Genomic DNA, 18,262 nt, shown 5'->3' on the forward strand with positions numbered 1-18,262 from the left:
AACTCCCATTAACTTCTTATTTTTACAGAAAAAGTATAGTGATGCAGTACTATGCTGATGTCATAATTCCAACTCACTTCTATAGGAGGTACAGAAAAAGAAAATAACAGCATGCTCAGCTACCTCCATAATCCATTTTTATGCGTATTCCCATCTCAACCATGATTGTTTTAAATAATAATACCTCTTTAACTCTTCTTGTTGAGCATCTGAAGCCCCTACCACTTTTAAGATTAAAACATAGCTTTTATTCATCCATATAAAAAGTTGCTAAAACCTTGAAACAGTCTGTCACTTGTTCAGCTCCGGCGGCTGCCAGGGTCGTTTTCTGTTTAAAAGCTTCATTTTAATGGTGAGTGCCCCTGTTTTCCCTAATTTTTTTTACTGTTTGTGACGGTCTATTATTGAACTCTGTTCACATGTATGCACCATCAATTGCGTTTTCAGTTGTACTGCCTGTACTTGAGCAAAACATTTTAAGCGTATTATACTCTCAGTTTTTGATTTGCAGTAGTGCCACCCAATGTTTCTTCTGTGCCCACTATTAAGATGCATTAAGATTTCATATTTGGAAATATGTTGAATTAATAAAATGCAGTTTTTGCAATGCAATAAGCATAGAGGCTTTCTCCCCTGATACAATATTTTTGTCCATGCGTTTCTTCACAGATTTCTAGGTGGAAGATGGGTATAGATGTACAGATATTTGAAACCATTGGTTATTTTTGAACTGACCACTAACATGAAAAACTTTGAAGCATAATAGAGAACTGTTCACCAGGTTTCTAATATCATAGATGATTATTTGTCTTAACATCTATATAGTAAAAGGCATATGTGATCACATCTTGTTTGTAGTGTAAGTTTGCTGTATCCCTTGGAAAATCTCCCAACGCATATTGGAAACAAATTCATATACTCCCATCCAGTAATAGAAGCCAAAGGCCATGTTCACATGTCCAGAATGTCCGCAGAGAAAATCTATACTCGGACATTCTGCAGACTACAGGCACCGGCATAACATGCTGGCGCTAGGACTGCACAGGAATGTGCCGTCTCATAGATGGCGATACATTCTGTGTGGATTCCGCAGAAACAATTGACAGGTTCATTCGGAATTTCCGCACCAGAAACATCTGACGTGGAAATTCCGCCGTGTGCACAGCGTAGCAGAATCCCATTAAATACAATGGGACTCTGTTGCTGCAAAATCTCCAGTGGAATTCCAGTGCAGAATTCTGTGCGGAAATTCCGGATGTGGGAACGTGGCAAAAGGAAGTCTTTTTGGCCTCCATTTATGTGGTGTCCAACAGAACACTAAACTATTACACGTGATACACATTTTTTTAAACATAGGAGTTGATGTATGAAGGAGGGTTTCATAATCCATTTTCTTTGTATGGCCATCTTTAACAGAAAATAAGTAGTGTTGAAAAAACTACAATAGATGAAGAAAAACGGAAAAGGAACAAATAAAGGAAATTGCACACCAACCTCCATCAGACATCTTTATATGGTTGTGCAATCACACGCACATATACACTTACATGATGTTGTGTAAGATACTTGGAAAAAAAGAAAAACAAAACATTCCACACAACTTTGCATGTAAATGTAGTGCTACCCATGTTTACATTAGAAATAGTTCTACCACAGAAGCCAAAGGGGCCTGCTACAGTTGTTTATAGCCAGATTTTCAAAAAGCCTGTTACAGTTTAAAATGTGGTGCAAGTAAAAGTATTTCGAGCCGTAAAAAAATGCCCCAAAAAACTTCCCCCTCTTTTTTCACCTCCATGATTCAGTTTTGTGTTTTTTTCCCCCCAAAAAATAGTGTGTATTTGTATAGGCATTGTTTTATTTGCCGTTTTATCCCCTACGTTTTTCTCAACACTTGTCATGTGATCCTTTCGTCATGTGACTCAATGTTTTCTGTTGAAGAATTGGGGAGGGGGAGGGGAATACGGCAACATACACGCACACATGGTATTTGTTCTGACATTTTTTCCACCTATAGAAGTCTATGGAAGGAAAAGCGTCACATTTTTTTTTTTAGTTTATTTTTTTAAACGCTATACCCAGAGCATGCTGAAATAAAAAACTTCTATACAGAGCCTAAAAACATCATTAAAGGATGAAAAAATTAAGAAAAAAAAACTGCTATGTGGATATAGCATTTAATTTCCCCATTAACTCCCAGCTGACATCTGGTTGCAGCATTTTTGGCCATAAAAAAAAAAAAAAAAAAACGCCATGTGGCAAGTATAGCTTTTTTTTGCCTGATCTTTTTTCCACAGTGTCTGTTTCAAGCCTAAGGGATACGTTCACAAGGGCAGATTACCTGCGGAATTTCCACAGCGTATTTGCTGCAGAAAATCCTCAGTGGATTTTGCTACCATTGACTTGAGTCCGAAGGAAAATCTACAAATCTACCTCTATTGCAGATTTTTTGCTGACCCATTGTAGTCAATGGTAGCAAAATCTGCTGTAGATTTTCTGCAGCAAATATTCTGCAGGTAATCCGCCCGTGTGAACGAACTCTTAAGAGAGATGTTTTATACTTACTGTAAAGCAGCATGTAGAAAATAGACTTACGCTACATATACTTGATATCTATTTCCTCATTAGGATGAACATGTAAGTAAACGCTATCCATTCTTTAGGTACCCGCTCCTTCCACATCTTCCTATAACACCATACAAAGCTCTACATGGCAGTTCCCTTTGACTCCTTGTTCTGTCTAACTGCATTTTCTGTGGTATGATAATGCATCATAACCACTTCCTTTCTCTGTTATTTAGAAACTTAATCATATCCTAAAAAGGAAACATCTGTTTTACTTGCTAACGACAAAACATTGATATTTTTCTTCAAATATTTTATAGAAAATATTTCTTAACGTTTATGAACAGGTTGTTTTCTTAATAAATTGGTGTAGTCCTACAATAACAAAAGACAATTGCTCTATTTATTTGGTTGCTGGTTTATCGCTTTAAAATGCACCTTAAAAAACTTGTGGCATTATCCTATTGCCATAGGTGGCCATTAGAGGAGTTGTCCAGCATTTCAAAAACAGCACCCCCCACTGTCCACAGGTTTTGGAACGTATTGCAGCTCAGTCCAATTTATTGCCATGTAGCTTAGTTGAAATAGCAAACACAACAAAGCGATGCGGCTCCACTTTCGGAATACAGCAGCCATGCTTTTTGAATCCTGCACAACCTTAAAGGAGAACTCCAGAATATAAAAATTGTCCCCCATACTGCCGGCAATAAAAAAATAAAGAGGTACATACCTTTCTTCGCTCCCCTGGGCCTCCGGTCTCCGCCGCGATCCTCTTCCTGGTTGCCGTGGTCGGGGAGTCATACTGCACTCAGCCAATCACCGGCCACAGTGAAGTCCCGGCTTGGCCGGCGATAGACTGAGCGACAGTGTGACGTTTTCGGCCCCGGCAGCAGGTGCCGGTGTAGTGAAGAATTGTGTGTCTTGAAGCGTTGTCACACTGCCGCTCAGCCTATTGCCGGCCTAGTTGGGACTTCACTGCGGCCGGTGATTGGCTGAGTGCAGTATGACTCTCTGACCACCGGCAACCAGGAACAGGATCGCGGCGGAGGCCGGAGCCGGTTACCGGAGGCCCCAGGGGAGCGGAGGAAGGTATGCACATCTTATTTTTTTTTTTACCCCCGGCAGTATGGGGGACAATTTTTATGTTCTCGAGTTCTCCTTTAATTAATTAAAAGTAAATGAATAAGCAGAGCCTAAGATTGTCCAGTAACTCTTTATAGGCCATTTGCACGGACTGGTGGTGAACAAACAAAAGATGTGATAATGTACCTTACAACTGTGTAGTTATTGTTGTCACCTAAGATTATGGCTTCCACTACCCAGAGATAAACCCTTTTAATATTCTTGCTAGTTTTACCTAATTTTTGGTGCTGTGTGGTAACATTTATTGGCTGCTGGTTTGTATTTTTGTTTGAAAGGAAAAGGACGCTGGTCTCTAACTTCCCCACTAGCTACACAGACTGATAGGGTTTAATGGTGATGACTGCCCCATTTTTATTTTAAATTGCCATTATATATTGGATTAAAGGGGTACTCCACTGGAAAACATGTTTTTTTTTTTTTTTTTTTAAATCAACTGATGCCATAAAATTAAACAGATTTGGAAATGACTTCTAATTAAAAATCTTAAACCTTTCAGTACTTATCAGCTGCTGTGTGCTACAGAGGAAGCTCTTTTATTTTTGAATTTCCTTTTTGTCTTAGCACAGTGCTCTCTGCTGACACCTCTGTACGTTTTAGGAACTGTCCAGAGTAGGAGCAAATCCCCATAGCAAACCTCTCCTGCCCCAGACAGTTCCTAAAATGGACAGAGGTGTCAGCAGAGAGATCTGTAGTCGGACAGAAAGGAAATTAAAAAAGAAAAGAACTTCCTGTGGAGAATATAGCAGCTGATAAGTACTGGAAGGATTAAGAGTTTTAAATAGAAGTAATTTACAAATCTGTTTAACTTTCTGGCACCAGTTGATTTAAAAAAAATGTTTTCCAGTGAAGTACCCCTTTAATCCTGAAGGTAATGGCCACTAATACTTATCCTTCTAGCTCCTCTTCTGGTTAAAATGAAGCTGCACCCGGTCTTGATGATTTCCAGGAGTCTCAGCACAGTGGCACATGGACCGGAAGAAGAGCCCAATAGTGAAGTGGATGCCTGATGTGGTGTCTGCAATCTAGTCTGGTGTCTAATAAAGAGAGATAGAGTTGACTATAGACATGGCATGGTAGGGCCATAGTAGGGAATGGGGTATTCAAGATTGAGATGATCAGGGCCTATGGTCTACTTAATCTACCACTGCGCGTAGTAATGGGATCTGTATGCAACATTTCTTTTATCTAGAATAAAAATCTAAAGCCTTTACAGACTTTGGGGACATTGCTTATTTGTGTGCAGAAGGCATTGTGGTTGAACCTAGAATCCCTCGCTGCTTTGTAGTATGGATTCTGGGTGGCACCATATAATGCTCTGTAAGGTGCCATATGAGCAAGAAAAGCTCTGTGATTTGAAGTCCGTGAATATGCCATGATTTTTTTTTTTTGTCAGATGTGTATGGAAAAGTAATTCCATATGTCTTAGTATCAAATTGAAGGCATATGATAGTATAGTAGGAGCCCATAGAATGATATGAATATGCAATTACAGCTCTGTAGAGGTTGTACGTGGTTGAGAATTAGGCCTTAGGTATTTTACATGTTACATGTTTTTTCAGGCGCCATATAAGGAAGAACTGCTTTATAGTTTAAACATATCATGATTCTTTGTGGGATTTATATAATTTCAGGTAGAAAAGAGGAAATCTGAGACTTATGGAGGTACAGTAGGGTCCCATATAATTACAGTTACATAGAATTTTGCGGTTGCATAGAGTAATATGGCAATGCATATTAAGCCTTAGGTCATTTTCATGGTTAGGCCAGTTTACATGTTACATTTTTTACACCAACTAAACAATGTGGCTAACTCCTAAAATATTACTGTGTGTACTGTGAATGATAAAATTCACATTTTGCGCTGAACTAGTAATACAGTACAGTTAGACAAGTCAAAAGATGACTATTTATATCCATGATAACCTAGACCATTATTGCTTATCCCCTGTGTCAAGCATGTTCAGATCATGAAGATAATTTCTACGTATAATTTCTACTCTAGTCATGATGAAAGGCAATGGCGATAATTATTAAGGTACATTTGTTATGTTTTACTAGTGTTACACTTCTCTTTATGACGAGTTTACATTTAATGGCACTAGATGATTAAATGAGCTGCACTTAGGGCTGGTTATCTGTCATACGAGTCCTCCAATAAACATTATATTTGGTAGGAGCGTTCTGTTAGGTGTGATGTCACCTAGAAATCTTTGCATATGCACGGTTTGTCATAAATGGAACATAAACTACTGAGATATTTTCAGGGACAGAACACATCACTAAGTCATGAATGATGCAACTGTTAATGGTTAATATTTCAGTGGATTTGTGTGATCTTCAGTTAAGTAATGACATTGAAAGGTTGACGCAAAAGCAATTATTTGACTCACGTCTTAGCATAGTGTATGTATGGCTTGTGTCTGTATTTTGAAAGCTGACGTGGTGTCCTAGGCGTCTCACATTCACAAACACACACATTCAGTGAGTCACATTGTGCAGTGATCCGTGTCCATGAGAACTTATCCAGCTACTCTCACACACCTTCTTATCTGATCTCTTTCCCCAACTGCTTATGAAAAGTCTTGAATTGACTGTAGACATTAGAGTTAAAGGGGTTCTCCGCTGGCCAGTGTTCGGAACATTTAGTTCCAAACGCTGTGTGCTCCGAACACTGGCCAGTGGCGTATACCATTAACAGGAACTGTGGGTGATTTCAATGGGGGATGGCTCGGTATAAAGTCCTGATCTGGAGAAGAGACAAAAAAATTAAGGAATTGCTGTATTTTTGAAATTCAGGGTGCGTTCACACTACGGAATTGCCGCGGAATTTCCGGGCGGAATTCTGCGGGCGCAATTCCGCGGTGTGAACTTTAACATTAGTGTGAACGGGTTTCCGCGAGACCCGTTCACACTGCGGAATTTCAGCGGTTTCAGTGTTCCGCGCAAAGAAAGAATATGTTCATTCTTTGTGCGGAATCCGCGAGCGGACCATAGCCGTCAATGGTGACGGCTCAGTGCCGCGTGGCCCTAGCGCCCAAGCATCTTTGGCGGCGGCCGCCAGGCGGAATCTCCGCTCGCAGAATTCAGCTGCGAGAAATCCGTAGTGGAACGCACCCTTATAAGGCTTAATTCACTACATACAAGTGGTGTATGCAGGAATATAGCACAACCCATATGCCTACGTACTCATACACTTAAGTAGATAAATGTAAGTATGCATTCAGCCAGGATACATTGAGATGCAATAAACACAACTTTATTGACTGTATATTTACTGCCAAAAACAGGATCTTACTTAATCCTGTGAGATCAGGAAAGCTTTTCCACCCAGCCGTGTGACTAGAGCCTTTTAAACATTCGGCCTGTCAACTGGATGTGATGTTGTGCATGTGATATAAGTCAGGTTATATAAGCAGTTACCCTATATCAAATATCTCAAGAAATCCTTCTGATAATAGAACGTGTACATGTGTTTGGCCACTTTGAACAAGCAGCACAAAAGAATATTGCAGTATTGAGAAACATCTCCGTTCCCAGAGCCTGACACACCTTAAGATGTTTACACTCTAATTTACATGTGAGTGAAGGCTATTGTCTGCTCCAGCACTCACTCATACAAGGTGCTGCCTCATTCTCTGCAGGTTTCATTACACTTTCACACAGGAAGTCTTGCTTGCACGTAAAAAAAAAAATCATGTTGTGGCCGTAGGATAACATCTATGGAAATGTAGTTTTTCTCTGTTTAGCATTCTATTGTTTAGGCTTTGTGTTGTTTTAGTGTTTTTCAGCCCTCGTTTTTGTCTATTTTCATCTATATTCACTACAATATTGATCATACTCACAATGACTTGTAATACTCATGTCATAAAAATATAAAATGTGCATCTTTATCCTGTTTATCAAGCTCCATTGGTTTCCATGAGGATATTGAGGGGCATTTACTAATCTTTTACTATGTAGTCTGGTTTTTACCCTGTTTTTTTCTACTTCATTTTTGACTATGTGCGACAAATTTACTAAATTGTTGCATGGCATTAATAAATTTGGCACACGTAGGCAAAAGTGGGAAATTTACTTCATGTAGTAGAAAAAATAGTCTGTTCCTTTTTCCTGCTGTCTGAATAGGTTTGGCTGCTAGGTTTCCTTCTGGATCTTTTGTTTTTGAGTTGTTTTTTTTTTAAGCTTTTTCACCACATCTAAATAATTCAATAACTAAATTGTAGTCATGGCTCAGAATAGTGATAAACGGCGTTTAGTGTGTGTGTGTGTTTATTACATTTTTTTAACACAGTTTTTTTCTCCCTAAATGTACTTACACTTTTTTTTTTTTTTTGGTTACTTCTTCTACAGATCCGTGTATCCTGTGGACTCCTTCGGATTCGGTGGACTACTTCGACGACCAGCGTTTTTCTTTGCTTGATGTTAATAAAATGGTTAACGAGGGCTTGTGGGGGAGTGTTTTTTTGTAATAAAATTTTTTTAAACCTGTTGTGTTTTTTTTTTTTTTTTACTTTACTAGACAGGCTTAGTAGTGGAAGCTGTCTTATAGACGGAGTCCATTACTAAGCCGGGCTTAGCGTTAGCCACAAAAACAGCTAGCGCTAACCCCCAATTATTACAACGGTATCCAATACCACAGGGGTGCCGGGAAAAGCCGGTACCAACAGGCCCGGAGCATAAAAAATTGCGCTCCTGGGCCTAGGCGGTAACAGGCTGGCGTTATTTAGGCTGGGGATGGCCAGTAACAATGGTCCTCACCCACCCTGGTAACGTCAGGCTGTTACTGTTTGGTTGGTATTTGGCTGAGAATAAAAATAGGGGGGACCCTATGTGTTTTTTTTTAAATATTTAATTATTTATTTAAAAAAAAAACGCATAGGGTCCCCCCTATTTTCATTCTCAGCCAAATACCAACCAAACAGTAACAGCCTGACGTTACCAGGGTGGTCGAGGACCATTGTTACTGGCCCTCCCCAGCCTAAATAACGCCAGCCTGTTACCGCCTAGGCCCAGGAGCGCCATTTTTGACGGTCCAGGCCTGTTGGTATTGGCTCTTCCCGGCACCCCTGTGGCGTTGGGTACCGGGGTAATAATAGGGGGTTAGCGCTGGCTGCTTTTGTGGCTAACGCTAAGCCCAGCTTAGTAATGGAATCCGTCTATAAGACAGCTTCCACTACTAAGCCTGTCTAGTAAAGTAAGGAAAAAACACAACAGGTTTAAAAAAATTTTTATTACAAAAAACACTCCCCCACAAGCCCTTGTTAACCATTTTATTAAAATCAAACAAAGAAAAACGCTGGTTATCGAGGTAGTCCACCGAATCCGAAGAAGTCCACAGGATACACGGATCTGAAATGAGAAGAAAAAAAAATGGGTTAGTACATTTATTATCACCTGCTCACACATCTCCCACCCCGCACGACTACAACTGCCAGCATGCCCTTACAGTAAGGACATGCTGGGAGTTGTAGTTGTGTGGTGCAGGAGATGTGTGGGCAAGTGACAAGCTTGTCCCCTGCCCCCAGCTGCAGGACTACAACTCCCAGCATGCCCTAACAGTAAGGTGGGGCGGAGGCCGGGCACAGTGTTTCCCAACCTGGGACTTGTAGTTTTGCAACATCTGGAGGCACCCTGGTTGGGAAACAATGTTTTAGGCCAGTGTTTCCCAACCAGGGTGCCTCCAGATGTTGCAAAACTACAACTCCCAGCATGCCTGGACAGCCAAAGGCTGTCTAGGCATGCTGGGAGTTGTAGTCTTGCAACATCTGGAGGCACCCTGGTTGGGAAACACTGTTTTAGGCCAGTGTTTCCCAACCAGGTTGCATCCAGATGTTGCAAAACTACAACACCCAGCATGCCCTGACAGCCAAAGCCTTTGGCTCTCAGGGCAGGAGCCTGGGCTGACATTACAGTGCAGCAGCCCGGGCTCCTCATACGGCCTCCCCGCTACCCTCCCCCCCTTGTCTTCCGCCTGCGCCGCTCAGCTCCCGCTGCTACAAGACTACAACTCCCAGCGTGTCCTCACCTTAAGGGCATGCTGGGACTTGTAGTCTTGCAACAGCAGACAGATGGAAGTTGTGTGGCGCTGGCAGGTGAGAGGGGGGATGTAAATCACTGTAGTGCCCCGGAGCGCAGTGAGGGTAGCGGGGAGAATGTATGTCGGAGCCCGGGCGGCAGTAGCTTTTCCTGCTCCATGTTGGAGCTGGAGTAAATTTTGTCATTTTTTACGGCCGTTGCGACAGTTTATTGCGCAACTGCGACTGTCTCAGTTAATAAATTCCTGACCACTGCAAGTAAAAACTGAAAACTTGCATAAATTAAGTGGGAAAAAAAAATTTACTTTCTAGCTCTTGCTAGAGAAAGTCGCACAAAAAATAGGGTAGGCGCAATTGCGACAATTTTGCGCCAAAAATAGTCAGAAAAAAATGACTAAACCCCTTAGTAAATGCCCCTCAATATTGCCAGAGCAATATAGTGCAGCTATGGCCATTGCTCTGTAATAAGGGAACAAAACAAAGAGGTATAAAAAAAAAACTTTCCATACTTTCTTTTTTTCAGTCTAAGGCCATGTTAAAGGAGTAGTGCAATGAAATTTAACTTCTTCTCTATCCAAAAGATAGGGGATAAGCTATAGATCGTGGGGGGTCCGACCGCTGGAACCCCCCCCCCCCCCCCGCGATCTCCTTAACAGGGCCCTGGCAGTCTGCCGGAAGCGGCTGCTCCAATCCCCGCAGGAAGGCGCGTCCCCTCCTTACTGGGGTCAGCACACCTACTTCCAGCAGACTGCCAGGGCCCTCTTCAGGAGATCGCGGGTCGGACCCCCCGCGATCTATAACTTATACCCTATCCTTTGGATAGGGGATAAGTTATATTTCATTACAGAACTCCTTTAACATGTGCAGAATGTCTGCTTAGAAAACACAGGCAGACATTCCACACATTTGAATGATCCGGCGGGCGCTCATACTGCTCGGAAATGCACCTTATATATATTTCCAAGCGGAATCCGCAGTAAGAATAGACATGTCTAGAAATTCTGCTGCAGCAGAATCCCATTATATTCAATGTGATTCTGCAACACCTGGCAGAATTTTCACAGCAGAAACATCTGCCACGGAAATCCTGATTCCTGCATCCGCAGAAAGAATAGACATATCTAGAAATTCTGCTGCATGTCTGCCCATAGACGGCAATGCATTTCTCAAAGGTCCTAGCACCCGGCGGAACATTTAAAGAGTACCTCTCATCAAAAAAACTTTTTATATTTTATAGTTTAATATCTCTAGATGAATTTTCTAATTGGGTTCTATTTAAAAAAAATTATGCTTTATGTTTTTGTGTTTAAACTTTTGTCCACTAGGGGTCTCCCTAGGAGTCCCCTTTTTTAGTGATTTCGGACTCACGCCGGCCTGGCGGCTGAGTCTGAAATCTCATACTCAGCGCAGCTCCCTCCTGTCAATCAGACAGGCGGGAGCGATCACTGTGCGCACATCCCTGCAGGGCGCGCTCCTGACTCTGCCGGCCAGTGGCGTCTTCAGGCTCCTCCCGCTGACAAGGAGAGTCAGTTGAGCGCAGCTCAGCAAGATAGAAGAATCATTTATTGTATTGTACTCTGGGTCTGCCATGTCTGATCGAGGTCTTCAAAAAGCATTTCATTAGGAATTTAAGTTTTCCCCCATATATGTTATGTATATATTTGCATAATGTATTTGATTATAATTCATACATACAGCATACAGCATAAAGCATACAGGAAGAAGGGCGGAAGCCGCCCGGCAAAGTCGCAGATGACGTTGCGCCTGCCAGGCCCCACCCACTTCATGCCATCGCAAACTGCTCAACACTGAGCTACCAAAGATGCTATATTAAAGATATTTACAGGGGGTGTAACATTAAAATAAATACAGGAAGAGAGATAGTTAGAGTCAGGGACCGATGGAGAGGGGATTAGGGAAAGTTTAGTTGATAATAGGTATTATCGCACATTTTCGGCCATGTGAACAAGGCCCAAGGTTATTCTTTACAGAGTTATCCACAAGTCATGGTAAAATTGCAGGATAAGGCTACAACCATGCACAACTTTTTTTGGGCATGAAACCCCCTCTCTCCCCCAAAACACTAGCCCTCCTTTTTCTTTTCCAGCATGCAGTTTCGACTGCCAAAATTCTGATTCCAGCCTCTGCAGAAGGAACTCAGTGCGGCAGAATCCCTTTGAAATTAATGGGACTCTGCTGCAGTAGAATTTCCGAGCGGAATATTCCCATGGAATTCTACTCGAAAATTCCTCCGTGTGAACATAGCCATATACCACATCTTATGGTAGCTGAAGTGGTACAAAAAGCAGAAGGATGTTGTAAGAGATTAGTAGTCGAGCCGTTTAGCCATTTTCTTTGACCTGAACCAATTCATGAGAATGTCAATATGGTCACAGAGAAGTTGATGGAGAAAACATTCAGAAATCTATGACACATTTGCCGTACCTATATGCACATACATACTCTAAGTTTAGAGCAGAACAGGTTTTCTCCACAGAATTGGGCTGCAATGCTCTGCACCATCCGTGACCACACCTGCCAATGTGTGTAGTGAGGAATGCAGCAGGAATGCATACATACCCTGAAATAGCTGCTGAGTTGTCTGTCCAAAGAGAGGAAAGAATTTCACACTGTTGACCAACTGAAAATACTTAGCACATCTGTAGTCTTCATTGCAGAAAACATTCATGATCTCCATGAGATACCAAACAATATGAAGCTTTCTGTGCTAATATGAAACAGTATTTCCCCCTATAACACAAATACTACCTTAGCCTATGTTCACACTTACAGGATCTGCTGAATATTTTTGCTGCATATTTTCTGTAGTGGATTTTGCTACCCATTGAAGTTAATGGGTAGTAAAATCAGTTGCACAAAATATGCAGCAAAAATATTCAGCAGATCCTGTACATGTGAACGTACCCTTAAAGGGGTACTCTGGAGCTTAAACATCTTATCCCCTATCCAAAGGATAGGGGATAAGATGCCTGATCGCGGGGGTCCCACCGCTGGGGACCCCCGTAATCTTGCACGCCACACCCCGTTAAAATCAGTCCCGTGTTCGCTCCGGGCCTGATTAGTGTCGATCACAGGGCCGGATTGTTGTGACGTCAAGGCTTCGCCCTGTGTGACGTCATGCTCCACCCCCCTCAATGCAAGCCTATCCTTTGGATAGGGGATAAGATGTCTAAGCACCGGAGTACCCCTTTACGGTATAAGTTCTGACATTTCTAACACAAGTTTGATTGTAGCAACATTCATATTGTAAATGGCAGATGAATGACATTTAAAGGGGTATTCCAGGGAAAAACTTTTTTTTATATATCAACTGCCTCCAGAAAGTTAAACCGATTTGTAAATGACTTCTATTAAAAAAAATCTTAATCCTTTCAGTACTTATGAGCTTCTGAAGTTAAGGTTGTTCTTTTCTGTCTAAATCCTCTCTGATGACACGTGTCTCGGGAAACGCCCAGTTTAGAAGCAAATCCCCATAGCAAACCTCTTCTAAACTGGGTGTTTCCCGAGACACGCGTTATCAGAGAGCACTTAGACAGAAAATGACAACCTTAACTTCAGAAGCTCATAAGTACTGAAAGGATTAAGATTTTTTAATAGAAGTAATTTACAAATCTGTTTAACTTTCTGGAGCCAGTTGAAATATATAAAAAAGTTTTTTCTTGGAATACTCCTTTAATGACATTTAGCGATTTCCCAATAATAATAATGATAATAACTGAATAGTAAAGTAAGAAATAAATAAATTTAAATAATAAGGTAAGGAATATTATCAATATTAAAGGATGTTTTTATTAGATTTTATTGTATCTTTGTCTCTTTCGTATCCATGTCAATTTCCTGTGTCCACCTAACATTAGCACCATAGTTGCCAACCATTTTAAAATAAGTATAATGGGGAACTGAAATTTAAGTAGACAAAGAAAAAGAGAATAAAAAATCTGGAGGGTCAGGGTCAACTGCTGGGACTTCTAAGGTATGGTGATGCCCATATGCCAGGGTTCTGACTGTACATACTCTAGGGCAGTGGTCTTCAACCTGCGGACCTCCAGATATTGCAAAACTACAACTCAGTTTAGCCAAACAACAACACGGCAAACATTTAAGCGCCGTATGTAGGTCCCAGAGGTACCAATATATAACCAAAAAACAAAGAGACACACAATACTAATAATATTTCAAAAAAGTATGACAATCTTTATTAGAAAAAATAAGACAAACAATTAAAATGATTAAAAAAGCAGAGGATAACCTTAGGCAGGAGACAACAAGTGCCAGTGAATCTGGTATGGGTAATGTAGGTATTCATAGAGAACATATACAATAAAGGAACTGACAAAACTGCACACTCCTAGTATAGTACAATGTAGATATAACATCTAACATACATGAATATGAGATAGGGAGCAGCAATACAGTATTATAGACAAAATGGAAACCCAAAAGTTGGAAACTAGAAATACCTAAAGAAACTACCTGTCATATACCCACAAGCCAGGTGTTGGTGCTTGGTGTTCTAGTTTTGGGTTTCCATTTTGTCTATAATACTGTATTGCTGCTCCCTATCTTATATTCATGTATGTTAGATGTTATATCTACATTGTACTATACTAGGAGTGTGCAGTTTTGTCAGTTCCTTTATTGTATATGTTCTCTATGAATACCTACATTACCCATACCAGATTCACTGGCACTTGTTGTCTCCTGCCTAAGGTTATCCTCTGCTTTTTTAATCATTTTAATTGTTTGTCTTATTTTTTCTAATAAAGATTGTCATACTTTTTTTGAAATATTATTAGTTTTGTGGGTCTCTTTGTTTTTTGGTTATATAAAACTACAACTCCCAGCATGCCTGGACAGCCAACGACTGTCCGGGCATGCTGGGAGTTGTAGTTTTGCAACATCCGGAGGTCCGCAGGTTGAAGACCACTGCTCTAGGGCATATATTGTTCATATACTAAGTGCAGTGATAGTCAGTATACCCTCCAGTATTACAAAACAGTAACTAGGACAACAGAAACTGGATCTGCCCAAGTTCTACCCATAATCTGCCGAACAATGCTTTCAGTTAGTACTGCTTGTACCAATTCTGATAGGTCAATGGTATCTGCATTGTATGAAATGAGGTTATTAGGTCTATTCATTGAAGTCTACCATCACCAGCATACACCATTATCTGAATATATAAGCTCAGGGTTGACAATATATAATTGCTGGGGAATGTTGCTTATTTAACTGGAATCTATCAGAATACGGGAGCTAAAAGTCCTCACCTGCTATCAGAAAACTAGTCAGATAAAACAAGCCAGACTTTTCCTTTTATATTGTCTGCTTTCAACTAAAGAAGACTGAAGAATCTTTGGTACTTATGAGCTATCATTGGCAGTACCGTAAAAAATAAATAGAGCCGCAGCTAAGCATGCGCATTGCTGGCCCATTGGCTTGCCGGAACAAGGGACACCCCTTCTCCTGATTAGTGAGAGTCCCAATGGGCAGACACCTCACTCATCAGATAGGATATACTTGTCCCCTAGCCTGTGAATAGGGGTTATGTTTTAAAGTTTTTTTCCTCAGCCTTTGAGCCCATGATGCCAAGGTGTAACACTGTGTAATATTCCGCTATTACCTCCACCCACTACTTTGTCCTGTTTTCATGCACAGGACCCACACCTGGAAGTGCTGTAGTACAAGTATTTTTATTTTATTATTATCTCTGACCTCTCCCAGCATTCCATGTGGTTAGAGACAATAGATCATCAGTCACATGGTCTACAAAGAAGCACGGCTATGCTGCAGTGCAGGACATTTTGTCTTGCTGAAAGACTATCATTTGGGAATACCATTTCCATGAAGGGACATATTTGGTTTGCAACAATTTATAGTTTTGTATTAAAGTAACATCCATATGAAGGCCTCTTTCTGTTATAGGCAGCAGTAACTTAAAGGGGTTATCCAGGAAAAAACTTTTTTTTATATATCAACTGGCTCCAGAAAGTTAAACAGATTTGTAAATGACTTCTATTTAAAAAATCTTAATCCTTTCAGTACTTATGACCTTCTGAAGTTAAGGTTGTTTTTTTTCTGTCTAAGTGCTCTCTGATGACACCTGTCTCGGGAACCACCCAGTTTAGAAGCAAATTCCCATCTCAAACCTCTTCTAAACTGGGCGGTTCCCGAGACAGGTGTCATCAGAGAGCACTTAGACAGAAAAGAACAACCTTAACTTCAGAAGCTCATAAGTACTGAAAGGATTAAGATTTTTTAATAGAAGTAATTTACAAATCTGTTTAAAGGGGTATTCCAGGCCAAAACTTTTTTTTTTATATATATATATCAACTGGCTCCGGAAAGTTAAACAGATTTGTAAATTACTTCTATTAAAAAATCTTAATCCTTCCAATAGTTATTAGCTTCTGAAGTTTTCTGTCTAACTGCTCAATGATGATGTCACGTCCCGGGAGCTGTGCATGATGGGAGAATATCCCCATAGGAACTGCACAGCTCCCGGGACGTGAGTCATCAGAGAGCAGTTAGACAGAAAACAACAACTCAACCGAAAACGCAGCCGACCGGAGGCTGCTGTTCACTCCGGTTGACTCATAGACATACATTAACTACGGTTCCCGAATACGGCTGAGTGCGGGCGCCGCGATTAAGCCCCGCCCACCCCTCCTCCCAGCCGTATACGGGAACCGTAGTGTGAACCCAGCCTAAGTCATCCTGCTCCTCAATAGATACACTTTTATTCTTTTTATCGTGATAATGATAATACTGTTTCTTATTCACAACCTTTTTTTAAATTTGACCATATCTATGAGAGATCACTGGTGAAAAAAGGGACATTTTGTTTCTTCTAATACTTTTTACTTCTCGAATGGAATCACTGCCAAGTTGAACTCATCCGTATACCAACTTACTTTTACATCATGCTTGAAAAACCAGAAAGTAAGGCGGGTATTTACTGTTAACAGGAACCATCATGCCACCTAAGTATATGTTGTTTTCTTTTTAGCATTTTATTAATGATCAATTTGTGTCCGGAAAAGAACATGCAAGGCAAATATAAAAGATCAACTGGTACACAGTATACACCAAAAGATTGTTATTAGTAACAACATGAAACTTTTTATGTTCTCAAGTCTCCCAGTTCTCCAACAAAATGTATACACTTGGCCATGTATCCTGTGGTATTGCCAGTTGGACAGGCTTATAGGGGTATTCCTGCCAAATACATCTTATCCCCTATCCAAAGGATAAGGAATAAGATGTCTGATCACGGGGGGCCCGCTGCTTCCATGTGGGGCTGCTTCTCCGGTCTTGGAAACTTCTGTGTTTCCGGGACTGGAGACATGACGTCACGCCACGCCCCCTCGTGATGTCACACCACGCTCTCCATTCATGTCTATGGGAGGGGGCATGTCTATGGAAGGGGGTGTTTCCAACACTGGAGAAGCAGCCCAGCATAGAATGCTGCATGGAGATCACTGGGGTCCCAGCTTTGGGACCCCCACAATCAGACATCTTATCCCCTCTCCAAAGTTTATTTGGCCTGAATATCCCTTTAATACTCTAGCAAGCAAAGGTCTTTGGGATGATCTGCAATGCAAAATCTCAAGTATATTCTCAGCTAAATTGCAGCAGCAATTGCTTACCAAATTGGTGCACATTTCCCGCTGAAGATTTCTTGTTGAATATGCTAATATTTTTTAAGTTAATGAAAGCAATGGATTTAAAATTCGCTATTGCATATTTTGCTGCAGATCTGTAGGATATTTGAAGCAAAATATGCAACATCCGTTGGTTTATTGTAGATTTTGACTTCCCAATTGATGTCAATGGGGAAAATCTGCAATAAATCTGCAGAGGATCTGACACAACAATTGTTATGCTTGCAGATGAAAGCCTATCATGTAGGCCACATCATCAAAGTAGTTTTTTTTTACTGAGCCCCTGTCTACCTCAACCTATCTGAACTGCAAGGCATATATCTAAACTAGGGGACAAATATCTATGGGGCACCTATCTGCTTTGGGGAACAACTGTCAAGATCCTTAACCCCTTAAGGACCGGGGTTTTTTCCGTTTTTGCATTTTCGTTTTTTCCTCCTTGCCTTTAAAAAATCATAACTCTTTCAATTTTGCACCTAAAAATCCATATGATGGCTTATTTTTTGCGCCACCAATTCTACTTTGTAATGACGTCATTTTGCCCAAAAATCTACGGCAAAACGGAAAAAAAAATCATTGTGCGACAAAATTGAAAAAAAATGCCGTTTTGTAACTTTTGGGGGCTTCCGTTTCTACGTAGTACATTTTTCGGTAAAAATTACACCTCATCTTTATTCTGTAGGTCCATACGATTAAAATGATACCCTACTTATATAGGTTTGATTTTGTTGGACTTCTGGGAAAAATCATAACTACATGCAGGAAAATTAATACGTTTAAAATTGTCATCTTCTGACCCCTATAAATTTTTTATTTTTCCGTGTATGGGGCGGTATG

The 18,262-nt window shown here is 40.7% G+C and overlaps 1 long non-coding RNA gene across 1 annotated transcript in view; it reads left to right on the forward strand.

Moving 5' to 3' along the window:
• The first annotated feature begins 299 nt into the window (after positions 1-299).
• Positions 300-18,262, forward strand: part of LOC130356161 (uncharacterized) — a 52,714-nt gene continuing 34,751 nt past the window's right edge. Inside the window, exon 1 of the long non-coding RNA XR_008888800.1 lies at positions 300-352. This is a non-coding gene — a long non-coding RNA (uncharacterized LOC130356161). The remainder of the gene's footprint in view (positions 353-18,262) is intronic.

Source organism: Hyla sarda, chromosome 2 (assembly GCF_029499605.1).
Source record: "Hyla sarda isolate aHylSar1 chromosome 2, aHylSar1.hap1, whole genome shotgun sequence".
Classification (NCBI taxonomy): Eukaryota; Metazoa; Chordata; class Amphibia; order Anura; family Hylidae; genus Hyla; species Hyla sarda.